Raw genomic sequence first — 14,312 nt, 5'->3', positions numbered from 1 at the left:
CGCCGCGCCCCGCGCGCCGTCCCTGCCTCCGGGCCAATCACACGCGGAGAAGGTTACCGGCCTATTTCCACCCCTCCCTCTCTCCCTCCCTCCCTCCCTCCCCCTTCCCACAGCCTCTCTCTTTCGTCTGAGCGGAGGGGAGGAGATAGTGCGCGAGGCGTTTTTCGGGGAGGGGGGAGAGGGGGCGAGTCTCCAGGCGTCGACCAATATCTTCCGCCGCCGGGGGAGGGACTTCCGCCCGGAGCCGGAAGCGGGGCTCGTGGGTCTCCCTGGCGCTCTCTCTCTCTCTCTTTCCCTCGCGCTCCGTCTCTCTCTCTCTGTCTCTCCCTCTCATATGCGAGCGAATTGTCTCCGCTGCTTCTTGGCGCCCAGAATCTCCGGGGCCCGGACACCCGCCGCCGCCGCCGCCGCCGCTCTCTCTTCCTCCTCCCGCCTCTCCGCGCCCTTCCCTCCCCGCTTGTCGCTCCTCCTCCTCCTCCTCCCCGCCGCCGCCGCCGCCGCCACTCCTCCTCCCCCGCCTGGGCCCCGCTGCCGCCCCCCGCCGCCCTCTCTCTCCGTCTTTCTCTTTCTCTCTCTCTCACCCCTTCCTGGGATTCGGCAGCGGCGGCGGCGGAGGAAGAACGAGAAGGAGGCGGCGGCGGGAGACGAAGACGGAGGCCGAGAGGAGAAGCAGCAGCGGCGGCGGCGGCGGCAGCGAAGGATCCCTCAGGCCGGCCTCCGGGCGCGATCCCTCCCGGCCCGCCGGGGCCTTGCTGGCTGTTGGCTTGACAGGTGAGTGGAGGCCGCGTTGAGTAGCAGTCAAGTGGCAGCAGCAGGGCCGCCGCCGCCGCTTCCTCCCGTCACCGCCCCGAGCCGCCGCCATTTTCTCACCCGAGGCCGCTCGCGGTGGGGGGCGGGGCTGGCCGCTGCAGGGAACTGGCCCCGGTTTCGTGGCCTTGCTCCTGTCGGGAGCTCCGCACTGCGTCGGCTTCGGCCTGCTCGCCGGGAGGGAAGCGCTGGGCCCGGCGGCGGCGGCGGCATCTTCACGTGTTTTGTTTCGTTTCCTTCTCCCTCCTACACCCTCGGATTTGGTGTTGGGGGCGGAGAGAAGGGGGGAGAGATCGCCCTTTTAAGTTGATCCCAAGCTGGCCGAAAACGGAGGACACCCCACCCCCATTGGGGACCCGCCCCAGGCGGCAAGCCAAAGCTCCCCCTCGCTTCGTTTCCCCAAGCTCCCCCCAAACCCCCTCCGCCATAGTCCTCCTTGACTCACACCCTTATCTAAAGTTAGGAATTCAAACACACACGCCCTTCTTCCATACTTGTAATGGGTATGATTTAAGTGTGACAGGAGGGTGGCTTTCTACTGCTTTCCCAGCGTCTCCGGGCCGTGATTTTGATCATTTGGCGACTTTTGCCGAACTTTAAAGCAGGCAGTGAGTTTGCTGCAGTTCAGTTGAACGCGGGGGTCTAGGGGGGTCTTGTGTCTAAATGGTTGGCTCTCTGTAGCTCTGCATTTGAAAACATGGTGTGAGATCGTCTGGGACTGAAGTTCAGTAGCTGAGAAGGTGGGAGTCTGAGCCTTCCTGATGGACTGAGGAAATATGTCAGTTCCGTGTGCTCACTGCGATGAAGTGGATTGTGTGCTGCTGCTGCTTTTCTTTTTCTTGCAAGTGCCATACTTTTTGTGCTATTTATCCTAACCTAAGAGTGAATGAGTTTTGGAACTCTTATGTTATGATGATACTTCATAACTGCTCCATTCCTGCCAACTTTCATCACTGCACAACCAGCTCAGCCTTTTGCTGCTGAGGATACTGTGTACTGTATAAGAGCTGTAATAACAAAGCCATTTAATAGCCACTCTGATAGGTTTCCTGTTACGCCATTTCTGGTTTCACTCTAGTTTCTCTAATTTAGCCATTTCAGGTGGCAACTTAGGTCTGCGTTGCTGGATGCTATTCATTTTAATAACAGTTTTGCCTAATAGCATTGACCACTGTGATCAAGAAACCTGTGGCCTGCCACAACTCTCATCCCTGATCATTGGCAATGGTGACTTGGATTGCTGGGAGTTGTGGTCTTCCAGATATTGGTGGGCTACTTGTTTCTCTTCCATGACCTACAGGCATTTGCTGAAAGTAAACTTTATGCAAATGCCTAGTCAACTGGTTACTCCTTTGAGGTTGTTGGGAGTTGTGACTTCAGCTTTTGTGTATAGATGTACTAACAGAGTACTTTGTTAAAATGCTTTTTGGACAATAGCATGGTTGCAATCACAATCTAGCTTGCAAATATGAGAGTAGACAGTATGTTGAATGCGGCTCATAGAGAGTAAACTATATTTTTTTCCAAGGTATGTAAAGGATTTCCTGTTTCGGTGTAAACATGCGACATTTGCATCATGGGGTGGATCCAGACTAAGTTGGTTTCATTTTGTTCTCAATGAAATCTGGGACAAATTAATAATGACTTTACATATGTCCCTTTGATTTAAGTGCCACTCAAGCCGGATTTAGCCTTTGAGTTGGACTGCCTGTCTACAAATTCTCTGCTTTCTATCAATTGTGAAAGTTTATGAAATAGATCCTTCTATCACAAGGCCAGAATTTTGGTTCAGGACCAAAGCTGCAGGGACAGCGAGATTGAATTTTGGCAACCTTGAGATACAGAAGGTGAAGCCTGAATATTTTAGTTCTTGGTTTGTGGCTCATATGGTCTGGTTTTGTTGGACTTCATCAGAAGACTAAACAAATTTGTACTAAAAGCCTTTAGTCTGTTCAGAGAAGGGAGACTACATGTGGCATCATTCCAAAGACATTTGCAAACCACTTCAATACAATTCTTACTTGTCTCTTCCTGGTGTCTCCATGACTGGTGCTCTCTTCAAACTTTTCAGTGGAACCTAGAGGCTTTCTGGGTATCTTCGCAAAAAAACAAAAACCCCTTCAGTTTAATGTAAAACGATCTGCTTATCTATTGTTGTTATTATTATTATTATTTATCACCATTATTATTATCGTTATCATCATCATCCCCACCCTCTCTAATGTAAAGCTGATAAGCTATCTGACTGTTGGACTTAAGCAGTAAACACTTGTGGTGAAGCATGGACAGATCTCATTTGTTGCACCCCCCCTTAAAAAAAAAACAAAATCAGTTGACAATCTTTTGGTTTAATTTGTGTTTATATTCATGCAAACACCAAAATGCTGGGAAAGTATGGCTGTTAAGGGCCACACCATTAAGACACATTAGGCAATATATATATGGTATGGTACCCTTTTATTGTCATCTTTCAGGCTTCACTACCTTCAAGCTGGATGGTTCTTAGTGGCCAGGACCCTGAAGATTGTCAGGTCCAAGCCCCTGCCACAGATAAAGCATTTTGATGCATATTTCTTTTGGGTAGTTTAAGTGAGAGAATGGTCAGGACGAAGATTGCTGTTGTGCTGATACCAGTATAATGTGGCAGTAGCAACATAATATTGTGTATTCCAGATTGAGAGCAGCATTGTGGCAATACTTTTCTGTGGCAGGGCTCAGCTCTGTAATATTCAAACCATGAACCAAATTACATTTGGACATGTGCAGTGTGGAATTTCCCTTTAAATAAGTCACCAAAACACTGTTTGATATGAAATATTACTTCACAGGGTGTACTTTCCTTAGAAAGTTTTAAGCCCTAGTTTTGTAAAAGAGTAGATACACCATTTAAGAATAGAAAATAATTTCTGATGTATGCACATTTACTGTACCTTTTTATAAAACTTCCAAGTGCTATATCTTCTCAAGTTCCGCCCCCCCCTTCTGAGAATAAGATTATGATGGATGACAGAATTACAATGAGACTTAAGGAAGATAAGTACGTATTACTTACATAATGTATTGTCCAATCTTTCATATACATTGTACTTCCTTAGTTACTTTAAAGACAAGAGTTTTCTAAGGGGACAATGATACTAACGCTACAATATCATGGAGAACACTACTCTTGAGTTGTGTTCAGCTGAGTAATTGGAATTAATGTGTCTTAAATTATGTCTGCTAATTTCAGTAGGACACCTCTTAGTTTGACTTAACTTGGGCACGACCCTTTGCCGTAACCCCATATAGTTTGCATATAGTTACAAAGCAGTAAAGCCTGACTCCTTCCTATGCCATAAACTGATAGGTAATTAGGAAAAAAGTGCTTTCTTTTTTTCTCATTCTGCACTTTTCAGAAATATTAGCCTACCATACAGGATTTTTGTTTCAGGATTGTAAAACCAGCCCATGTGTAGGAGATGTACAGAACAGAAGGGTTAAGAATAGAATTTAGAATAAAATTTATTATTTATACCCTGCCCATCTGGCTGGGTTTGCTTCCCTTGTGGCTGTCCTGCGCTAGGAGAGGGTTAGAGTAAATGACCTCCAAGGTCCCTTCCAACTCATATAATCCTTTGTGGATATATGATTGGTTGCCAGGTGGGTACTTATAACCTGGAACAGTAGCTCAGTTGCATAGACTCCCATGTTTCTAGTTCAGTGAATAAACAGATCTGAGACATGGGTCCACTCCTCTGTCACTGAAAGCCATCCAACTCCAATATATGGTGAAGCTTGAAATAAATCATAGGATACCATACCATATTGCCTAAATAATGCATCTGTTGAGGGTTTGGCCCCTTACATTTGCACTTGCCTGAGCGAACATGGAACACCCTGGTGGCTACTGTTGGTTGAATTCGATTAAATTTTGAGAAACCCATACCTTCAACTCTCTGATCAAGCAACTTGTAATTGAGCATGAGAAACTGACGGGAAAAGGAAAGGAAGCAATATGACAGCACCCCAATTTCGAAATATAAGACATCACCTAAAATTTACATTACACCTATTTGGGGTTAATTTGTTAAGTGAAAAATGCAGAGTAACCAAATCAGATGTGGGAAGAGATACATGTCCAGGTAGAAATTGTTCAGATGCATTTGTAGCAAGTATTTGGGAAAGCTGTACTTGTAGAATTTCTGCCTGGATATTCACTTCATAATGCTGTGATGGAGCTCCACACATTTATAGATGCCAGGCAGAAATCCTTAGGTGAGTACATCACAAGTGTTGGGAGAAGGTGTACCTGTAGAATTACAGGTTTCATGTTTAATACACATATTAGCTGTCTGTATTACTTCCCTATTTTAGGAAGAATTTGGTGATCCAGAAGCTCTTAATGCCTTCATTCAGAAATTTTATTTATTCCTGTAATTGCTCCTCCCTGTTTCCTTTCACTCTTAACTTCTGTCTTATATTCTCCTCCCAAACTGGCACTTCCTCTCATCCCTGTCCTGAATTAAAGAATTTCCTGGGAAATTACTGGTGCTAAACTGCAGGAGAGAGAACACAAAATATTTAGGACAATTCTTGATAATAGAGTAATGGTTACTTTTACTAACCATTTTGGCTTTTATTTTAAATCTTAGGTGATAAAGAGTACTGATTTTGTTAAATAGCAGTAATATTACATGGTATTGGCCCAAAACTCTGGTACAAGCAAAGTCATTAAAAGTTGCTTGTTTTACTTGGCTCCAGATCGGAGAGTTTAAAAAAGGTTTGGGCTCTTATGTTATGTTTTATGGTTGCGGATATTTTAATGAATACTTCCTGGTTCAATGCTGCTGGACTATTAATTGTTTCTAATGAAATACAGCAACTGAGATTTCATCCCTCTTTCCAAATATATTGTTCCTTTTTCTAGATGTCTGCTTTAGCCTGTTGATACCCATAATTATTTTTTCCTACTTGACAAACATGGGAAGCCTCTTCAACCCTTAAAGTGAGCAATGGCTATCTATTCTATCTGTACAGGAACTATGGTGACTACCAGTGTTAGAAATAAGTCAGGCGCATTTTGCAACTCACGCGTATGCAATTGTAACCACATGGAGATCTCTGGGTGCCTGGTTGGTGACTGGGGAAAGCAAAATGTCACTTAGAGAAGGATCTGAAATCTTTTAATTGAAGCTTGAATTTGTTTTATTCTGGATTATTTTATTTGATCTTTTAATGTGTTGTAAACCACTTTGAGATTTGCTCTTTAAAAAGTAAAGCGGTGCAGAAATGATGCTGCTGCTGCTGACAATGATAATAACAATTAATAAATAATAAGTGCATTTAAAAATGCATTTAAAAATTGCAGCAACTGTAACCCATCTGTAAGGTACCATTTAGCGATTATATATTTCTAACATTGCTGACTAGGTAGCGGGGGTATTGTTTGATTCAGGCTCTGTGATGGAGGCCAAATTTGGCTGTAAACAGCAGGAGTACATGGGTGCAATTCGATTTGTTTTGTTGGAAATTTAAAATGTAAGAGTTATTTGTGAAGGACTATAGTTCAGAACATCTGCTTTGTATGCAGATTCAATCCCTGGCATTTCCAGTAGGACTGAAAATTCCTCTGTGCTTGAAACCCTGCAGAACCAGGTCCAATCAGCATAGACAATACTGAGCTAGATGGACCAATGGTCTGGCTTGGTATAAAGCAGCTTCCTATATTCCCATGTCTTAAGTAAAGCATATTACAGTCATACTTTGGTTTCCAAACAGCTTAGCTCTCGAATGTTTTGGCTCCTGAACGCTGCAAACCCAGAAGTGACTGTTCTGGTCTGTGAACTATTTTTTGGAAGCCGAATGTCCAATGGGGCTTCCATGGCTTCCGATTGGCTGCAGGAGCTTTGGTTTCCGAACGTTTTGGAAGTTGAACAGACTTGCGGGATGGATTTTGTTTGACTTCCAAGGTACGACTGTAGTATGAATATCTTTTTTTATGGACCTGGCAAAATAAAACAAGTAAAAGTGAATAATGCAGTGAATATTATGTGATTTCAAAATATTGTTTGCGATTCAAAGAGCTGATTAGGCTCATGCAAACAGATTGTTTTGGCCTACTGTTTTGTTTTTTACTTTCACTGGTTAACCCCATGCCTTGTTAAAAATGTATTTTGAAGTTTGCTATATAGTATGGTGGGAGTGATGTTTGTGGGGAGAAGTCTAAAGTTTCCCTTCTTTGGCTTCTTGTTACACCTTCAAGTCATAGTTGAACAAAAATTCATCTGCTGTTCGGATTGCTATAGTTTTACTCTTTGAGAGCTGCTCTGTGTAAATGCAAGTGTTGGGTCATCGTGCTTAAATCACTTGACTGCTGAAACTGTTGCTACACCAAGATGGAATCCAGAGTTACAAAATGGGAAATGCAGGCTGGGAAGAGTGGCATGAGGATCTTTGGCAATCATGATTTATTTATAAATACATGCTTGCACAGAACGGATGTGCATGGCTTGTATTGGCCTTAAGTGGCAGGCAAGCTAGAGCATTTGAGAAAATAGGCTGAAATTCTGCTTCAGTATGTGTGACACTGGGAGCAAGTACGTGAAACATGAACAGTCATCGGTGGTGGCAAACTAATTACCAGAAATACTTAACAGAGGAAGCTGTCTTTAAACGTTAGACTTCTAAGGTATGTGTAATTGAGAGAACGTATGTGTCACCCAAACTAAAACTTGGTTTAGCTTTTAACAAAACATGTTAGTCAAATGCATAACACATGGAGCACTGTTTTCCAAACTTGAAGTCTATGAAAACATCCAGTTGTGCAACTTGTATGCTAAATTATAAATGTTGGTCCAGGCTACTGCCTCTCCTGTACAAAAGTCTACGTAAGTTTAGCACAAGCTAGAAATTTTGTCTTTTCATATGCACAGTAATGTCAGCTTTATATACTCTGTAATCAGACTGTCTAGAGTAAGGTTCTGTAATACTAAAATTTAACCTGATTGAAACAGGCAAAACTAGAATTCTGAACATGTATGAACGTTATTTAACACTTGTATAAAGGATCACTTTGTGTGTGCTTTTAATTGTGGCATTGCCTTAGGTGCCTCTAATGAAAATTTATACAATAAATGAGTTGTTCAAAAAATCAAAAGCCACACTCGTAACTTGGTAGGCAAATCTGAGCATGGCAGATCAAAAGTCAGACCAGTGGTGACCCTGTTCATTTTAAGTTTACATCTATACTTTCAGGAAGTTGCTCTGATTTATTGGCTACAGCATGATTTTGCTGCTCTGGTGTGCTGCATGGCCAAATGATCTGCAATGGACATACTAAGCTCAAACTTTGAGAACAAGCTGTATAAGCCAGCGTAAGAAATTGGTGCAGATTTTAGTTGACTAACATAAATTATGTTTCGGAGCCTGAAAGTTAGACAGCCTTTTATAGTAGGCTTACTGGTATTTCAGAGACACATTGTTAAAATTCTGTAGTGCATATAAATCTGGATAGGTAACTTGAACACTCTTTTGACCCACCATTCATGTTTTCTTGCTATTGTATCATCCCTGCAGTTCTCCAGCTTCCTTTTCGTATTTTCCCTCTTTAAACCAAGAAGCAAAATGAGCCTTTTCTAGTATTGTAGAATGATTTCCACTGACAACACCATTCCCTTATGTTTAAACAGAAAAGAACAGTAATTTCCTTGTTAGCAAAGCTGTTTAAAGCTTGACACCAGTTGCCTGCATGGGGAGGTTCCAGCTTCATGTCATAAACAGCTACTTGCTGGTGAAGTATGCTGAACTGAATTGTATTGAGTTGTCCTCCCCATTCTCTCATTGATTAAAATTAAAGGGCAGGGTGGTCTGAAACAGGGCCTGACCAGGTGCATGGCCCTCTGCAACATTTGACACTCCATCCCTGCAGCTGGTCTTCTGCTGCCTTCCCAAAGGCAGGTAAGTGAGTTGCTGGGCTTTGGGGAGGAAGTCTGAGGGCTCTGTTAGGGTCCTAGAGTCCTCTCCCCTCTTTCCCAAAGCTCAGTTAGCACTTCCCCAGCTTTGGGAAGGAGATAGGAGGCCTCTAGGACCCTGCCAGAGTCTTGCGCCACTTTCTCAAAAAAACCAGTGACTGACTCACTTACCCAGCTTTGGGAAGGCTGGGGGAGGGGCATCAAATTTTGGGCTCACGTCTCCCCCCACCCCACCCCCAACAAGCCAGTGTGCAGCCTGCAGGTTCCATGTAAGAGAACTCATGAGGCTCACTTGGTATGAAAATAGATATAGGGATTTAGATTTAGAACCCATCACTCCATATCCTTAATGACTACTTGATGTGTGATACAAAACTTTCATTACTTCATAAGCTGACGGTTGTTGCCACCATTGTGCTCCATGAACACTGCAATAAATTTAGCAACAAATAAAGGACAGGCTTTTCCTTGGCAGTGAAAAACAAAGAGCTCAAGATTTCCTAAAGGCTACTTAAAGCAACTGTCAGAAAGATATTGCTAGTCAGTAGTGTGTGAGCTCAGGCAGGCAATCTGTAAATGGACAGGGCCTTAGCATAACTGGAAATACTGTGGTTGCATGTTGAAAACTCAGTTTCAGATACTTGGTATTATAACTAGTCTGTCAACCTCAGTTGACCCAGAACAGCTTGATTAGCCTAACTAACCAACCCTCTCCTAGCATGCTACGAGGTTCAGTCACTTCTCAGTGCATTAGTGAAAAAGGTATACAAATGTAACTAAAATTTGTTTCCAGAAAGGAAATTGTTGCATCCTGCTTGGAGGGTAAAGTAATTGTCTTGGAGGATGATATGCTTCCTAGTTTGCTATTTATCTCCATAAAATAATTTCCAACCAGTTTTTAGTACAGTGGTACATCGGGTTAAGTACTTAATTCGTTCCGGAGGTCCGTTCTTAACCTGAAACCGTTCTTAACCTGAAGCACCACTTTAGCTAATGGGGCTTCCTGCTGCTGCCGCGCCGCTAGAGCACGATTTCTGTTCTCATCCTGAAGCAAAGTTCTTAACCCGAGGTACTATTTCTGGTCTGTAACCTGAAGTGTATGTAACCTGAAGCGTATGTAACCTGAAGCGTATGTAACCCAAGGTACCACTGTATAGGAACTTTAAAATGCAGTCCATCTAGTACATGGGTAGGGAAGTTTTTCGGTTTCACGGATCAGATCCTGCTGGAACAGGATTGCACAGCCAATGCAGGATTAAACTCTTTGCTCACATTTACAAGCCGACGTCACCAGTGATGTCTGCTGGTGCGGAGGTGCTTTTGGGAAAATGACCTCATGGGTGAAATTGTACCCACTAGCAGACCAAGATTCTCCCCCAAACCCGGAGGTTCCCTGCCTGTGATCTAGCAGAACATTATAGTTTGAACTTTAGGTGCAGTGCTAATAGCAGCAAGGCACTTTTTATGTTTTTAGCTTTAGGAAACCCCAGATGAGCAGGCAATCATTTGAAGTGTAGCATGTTAGTAATGGCAAGATACTTGTTTGAAAAGCAAGTAATTCATGACATCCTGCCAAGCCGTGGTGCAAATGTTTGCTACAATGGCCATAATTAATCATTCCATAGACAATTGATATACCACTTCTTTTTTACCCAAGGCATTAATAGAAGCAAAGCCTACCCTGTTTGTATTGCCACACGCTGCTCATCAATATGCTATTCCTTAACGTGAGTTCAAGCTGCTTAAAGTCACACCCTTATTTCAAAACCCAGTAAGGCTCAAGAGCTAATTATGCTATCACATTAAAAGACCAGTTCTACCTTTGAAGTCCAGCTATTCCTCAGAGTGCCTTTTTATCATCTTTGTCTGCTATACCTGCTGTGACTCTACCTGACTGGAAGTACACTGGCCACAGTTACCTATACCCCAGTAACTTCTTGTTAAGCCTCGCTGTGTTTTGTAATTAGGGCTGCCTTTGAAAATAGCCTGCAACCTAACTCGTCCAAAGTATGACTGCAAGCTGCAGCTGGGAGATTTCGATCATATTCATACCAGTGCTTTATCAAGTGCACTGGCTCCAGTCCATTATGAGGCCAAATTAAAGAGGGCACCTGAAAGATTGCTGCCTTCCACATGTACTGACCTGAAAGTTAATGTCCTCTTCACAGACCTTCTTCTGGTGCCCCTGCCAAATAGGCGAGCAGGATGACTAGTGGTGAGTCAGTGGGCCTCCTTGGTGCTGGCAACCCAGTTGTAGAATGCCCTCCCTGATGAGGCTTGCCTGGCACTGCCTTTTTGGTCACTTTGTGCCAGGGGAATACTAGTTTAAAAGTTTGTACATTGTAACACACTGTTTACTTGCTTCATGTTTTTATCCATGCTGTAAAACTGGCTTTATCTGGAACTCCTTTAGCTCTGTTTGGGCATTGTATTCCAAATCAGTGTTAGAAACTCAGATACAGTGGTACCTTGGGTTACATACGCTTCAGGTTACATACACTTCAGGTTACAGACTCTGCTAACCCAGAAATAGTACCTCAGGTTAAGAACTTTGCTTCAGGATAAGAACAGAAATCGTGCTCTTGCGGCGCGGCGGCAGCGGGAGGCCCCATTAGCTAAAGTGGTGCTTCAGGTTAAGAACAGTTTCAGGTTAAGAACGGACTTCCAGAACGAATTAAATACTTTACCTGAGGTACCACTGTATATAAGCTAGGTGCCAAATGGCTCCTTAAACCAGGGTTACAGTCGCCAATGTCTGGTTGCCATTTTGGGTCCAGATGGTTTTTCAATAAGACTTTTTGGTTCCTGAAATTCATTCTGATTGTACAGATAAAATATGATGGATAGAATTCTACAGGATGGGGTATATTAGTGTGCGAAAACAGTCAGGATCCAAGGATCCCCTGGCATGCACCTCCAGATGGTGGAGACGTCAGGCACCATCCTGGCCCCCAGGCATCTTCACCGGGTCGCAAGTGGCTGATAGCCAGGTGCAAAATGTGCATGGCACCTGGCAAATATCAAATTCTGTTCCAAATGTGTGAAGAGGCCTATGCACCAACCACACGTATGCAGTGAGCGCAGGATTGGCGTTGGTCTGATGAGGGTGCTTCTACATACCACTCCACTTGCTTAATTCTATGTAGCATCTTGCCTGATGAAGAAATGTAAAGAACTGACATTTTGGTTGGTCCCAATGAAGGTATTGCTCAGCTGTGGATCTTGACCTGTAAAAAACCCTCCTCTCGGGGTTCTTATCCCTAGGTTGCAAATACTAGGCCAGGCACCCCCAAACTCAGCCCTCCAGATGTTTTTTGACTACAGTTCCCATCATCCTTGACCACTGGTCCTGTTAGCTAGGGATGATGGGAGTTGTGGTCCCAAAACTTATGGAGGGCCAAGTTTGGGGATGCCTGCAATAGGCGCATAGTTGTCCCCGTTGAGGGGTATGGCCAGCACATTCCTTGCTGCCTAGCAACCTTTCACATCCACAACTCCCTATGGCCTGAGCAGGGCTCTTTTTCACTGGAGCTGTTTTATAATATTATATTTTACTGTAACAGTGTTACTAGGTGGCCTACATAAATTCCATGAATAGAATAAAATGATAAATATAACCACACTGTGAAATTCCTGTATGATGAAGTAGTATAATTCTACAAGGCACCAAAAATTTCTCATTTCTTTCTAATTTTACACTAAATTCTTATAAAAGGGGAAGCAGCCTTGACTCTCATTAAACATCCATGGAATTCTTAGAATTTTTCTGAATGAGCAGAAAAGTAATTCAGAAACTGGTGTGGTGATGCTAGAGGGTAAATGCAGAAGTTGTCCTGCCATGTTTCCTGTTATGCCCAGTTTTTTAAATATGCAGTCAATGGGAACAAAACACTTTTATGCTAAAAAGGGCCTAAATTCCTGCTTCTCACACCTAATGAAGTTTGTGAAACTCATACAGCTGCTTGGCCTTGCCTGGAACAAACACTATACATTGGCCTCACTATGTGGTTGAACTTAGATGAGCACTCTCATTAACAAGTTGCATGGCTGCCATTGCCACCCCATAGTGGTGGTGACTCACAGCCTCTGACTTGCAACATATTCTCCAGCATGAGTCTACTACACCAACATTAGAAAAATGTTCATAAGAGATGCTCAGATCATTGCTGACTGAATTTTTGTAAACTGTTGAGCCCTGTACGTTTTCGGCAAATTTTAAAGGTTATTTCTGTTGGTTGGTTGTGTTTGTGATCATTATTACTGAAAAGATCTCTTGCCTCTTACACACCTTCTCCTTGCCCTGAGGCTGATTCAAAGGAGAAGATGGAAGTGAACTTTAATTAGTTATTTGCACTTGTAGCAGCTGCCAAGAAGAAAAAAGCCACCCTGGAAACTTATTTCTTATGGAGTTCATCTGGGGGCTCTGCAAAACCCTTTGGGGGGGGCTACTGTTTGAGGGGTTGTGGGATTCAGTTTCCTAGTACTCAGAGAGCAGCCATTGCTTCACATCTTCCTCAGTTGATTCCGGGTAGCATAGAAGAAGTTCTGCCTAAGTTTACAGCAAACTCTGTTTTATATTAAAGGAAGTAAACTTGTGCAGAAGAGACATGGGTTTCGTTAACTTACAAATCACCAACATAGTTTTGTGATAAATGGTTGCCAGCTTGAGGTTTTTCTAACATTAACAGTTAAAACCTGTGAAGAGGAATCATTGAAAAGGCTCCTATGCAATGTTTACTATAATGTCTTTTTTGCCTCTTCAAAGTTATGCCAAAAGGATACCCAAATATTCATTTCCTTTGGGGGTTTCTTTACTGCTTTTTATACTTGTAACCCCAGCATTGTGTCAGGGAACTGCCATCAGTGCCGGAGGGAGAGAGCAAAATCCAGAGGGATTCCAGAGAGCGTCCCGGGATTGGGAGAGGCAGCCCATCTTCTGGGGAAGAGAATCAGCATAGCACCAGTGGAGAAGGGGGGCAGATGGGGGAAGCGGCGAGGCGGTCCCATGACTCCTTGCCAGGGACCAGCGGGGAGAGTAGAGGTCCTCCGCTGCCTACGCCCTCCTTGCGCAGAAGGCTTTCGCGCAGAGAGAGTAGGAGGAGACTAGGCGTCAAAGAGCTTCTTTGCTGGAAGAAGTTTAAGAAACGCCCACTGACGGATTCTGCCAGCGATTGAGACAGCCATGGGTGAGTGGCTGTCCAGACAGAAAAGGTTCACTCAGGCAACCCAGCCAGGTGTTTGCACCGGCTTACGCACGAGCAACCCCTAGAACCACTACACATTGCTATGCTTTTTCCTGTTTTACAGTGTAGTTCTGTGCATGTTGACTTGGAAATTAGTTATTCTATATTCAGTAGAAATTACTTCCTTATAAATCTATTAGAGTTGAAGCCTTGAGGTCTAAGTTATGTTGATTTTTAAGAAGTTTTGTTGTGCACTGTTTTTGTTTTATTTTAGAAATCTTGACTATAGCGTAAGTGGTGTATAAGATAAAAACAAAATAAAGCACAAGTTCTAAAAACAAAGCATTTCAGCAAACTCTGAAAGCAATGAAAT

The 14,312-nt window shown here is 43.5% G+C and overlaps 1 protein-coding gene across 1 annotated transcript in view; it reads left to right on the top strand.

The window, feature by feature from the left end:
• The first annotated feature begins 149 nt into the window (after positions 1 to 149).
• The window catches only part of LARP4B (La ribonucleoprotein 4B), a 67,471-nt gene continuing 53,308 nt past the window's right edge, over positions 150 to 14,312 (top strand). Inside the window, exon 1 of the mRNA XM_080974081.1 lies at positions 150 to 771. The gene's annotated coding sequence lies outside the window, so the exon portion shown is untranslated. The remainder of the gene's footprint in view (positions 772 to 14,312) is intronic.

The sequence above is a fragment of the Podarcis pityusensis genome, assembly GCF_964106645.2.
Source record: "Podarcis pityusensis genome assembly, chromosome: 12".
Lineage (NCBI taxonomy): Eukaryota > Metazoa > Chordata > Lepidosauria > Squamata > Lacertidae > Podarcis > Podarcis pityusensis.
The sequence above is the reverse complement of the archived record's forward strand: the minus strand, read 5'-3'. Positions and strand labels throughout refer to the sequence as shown.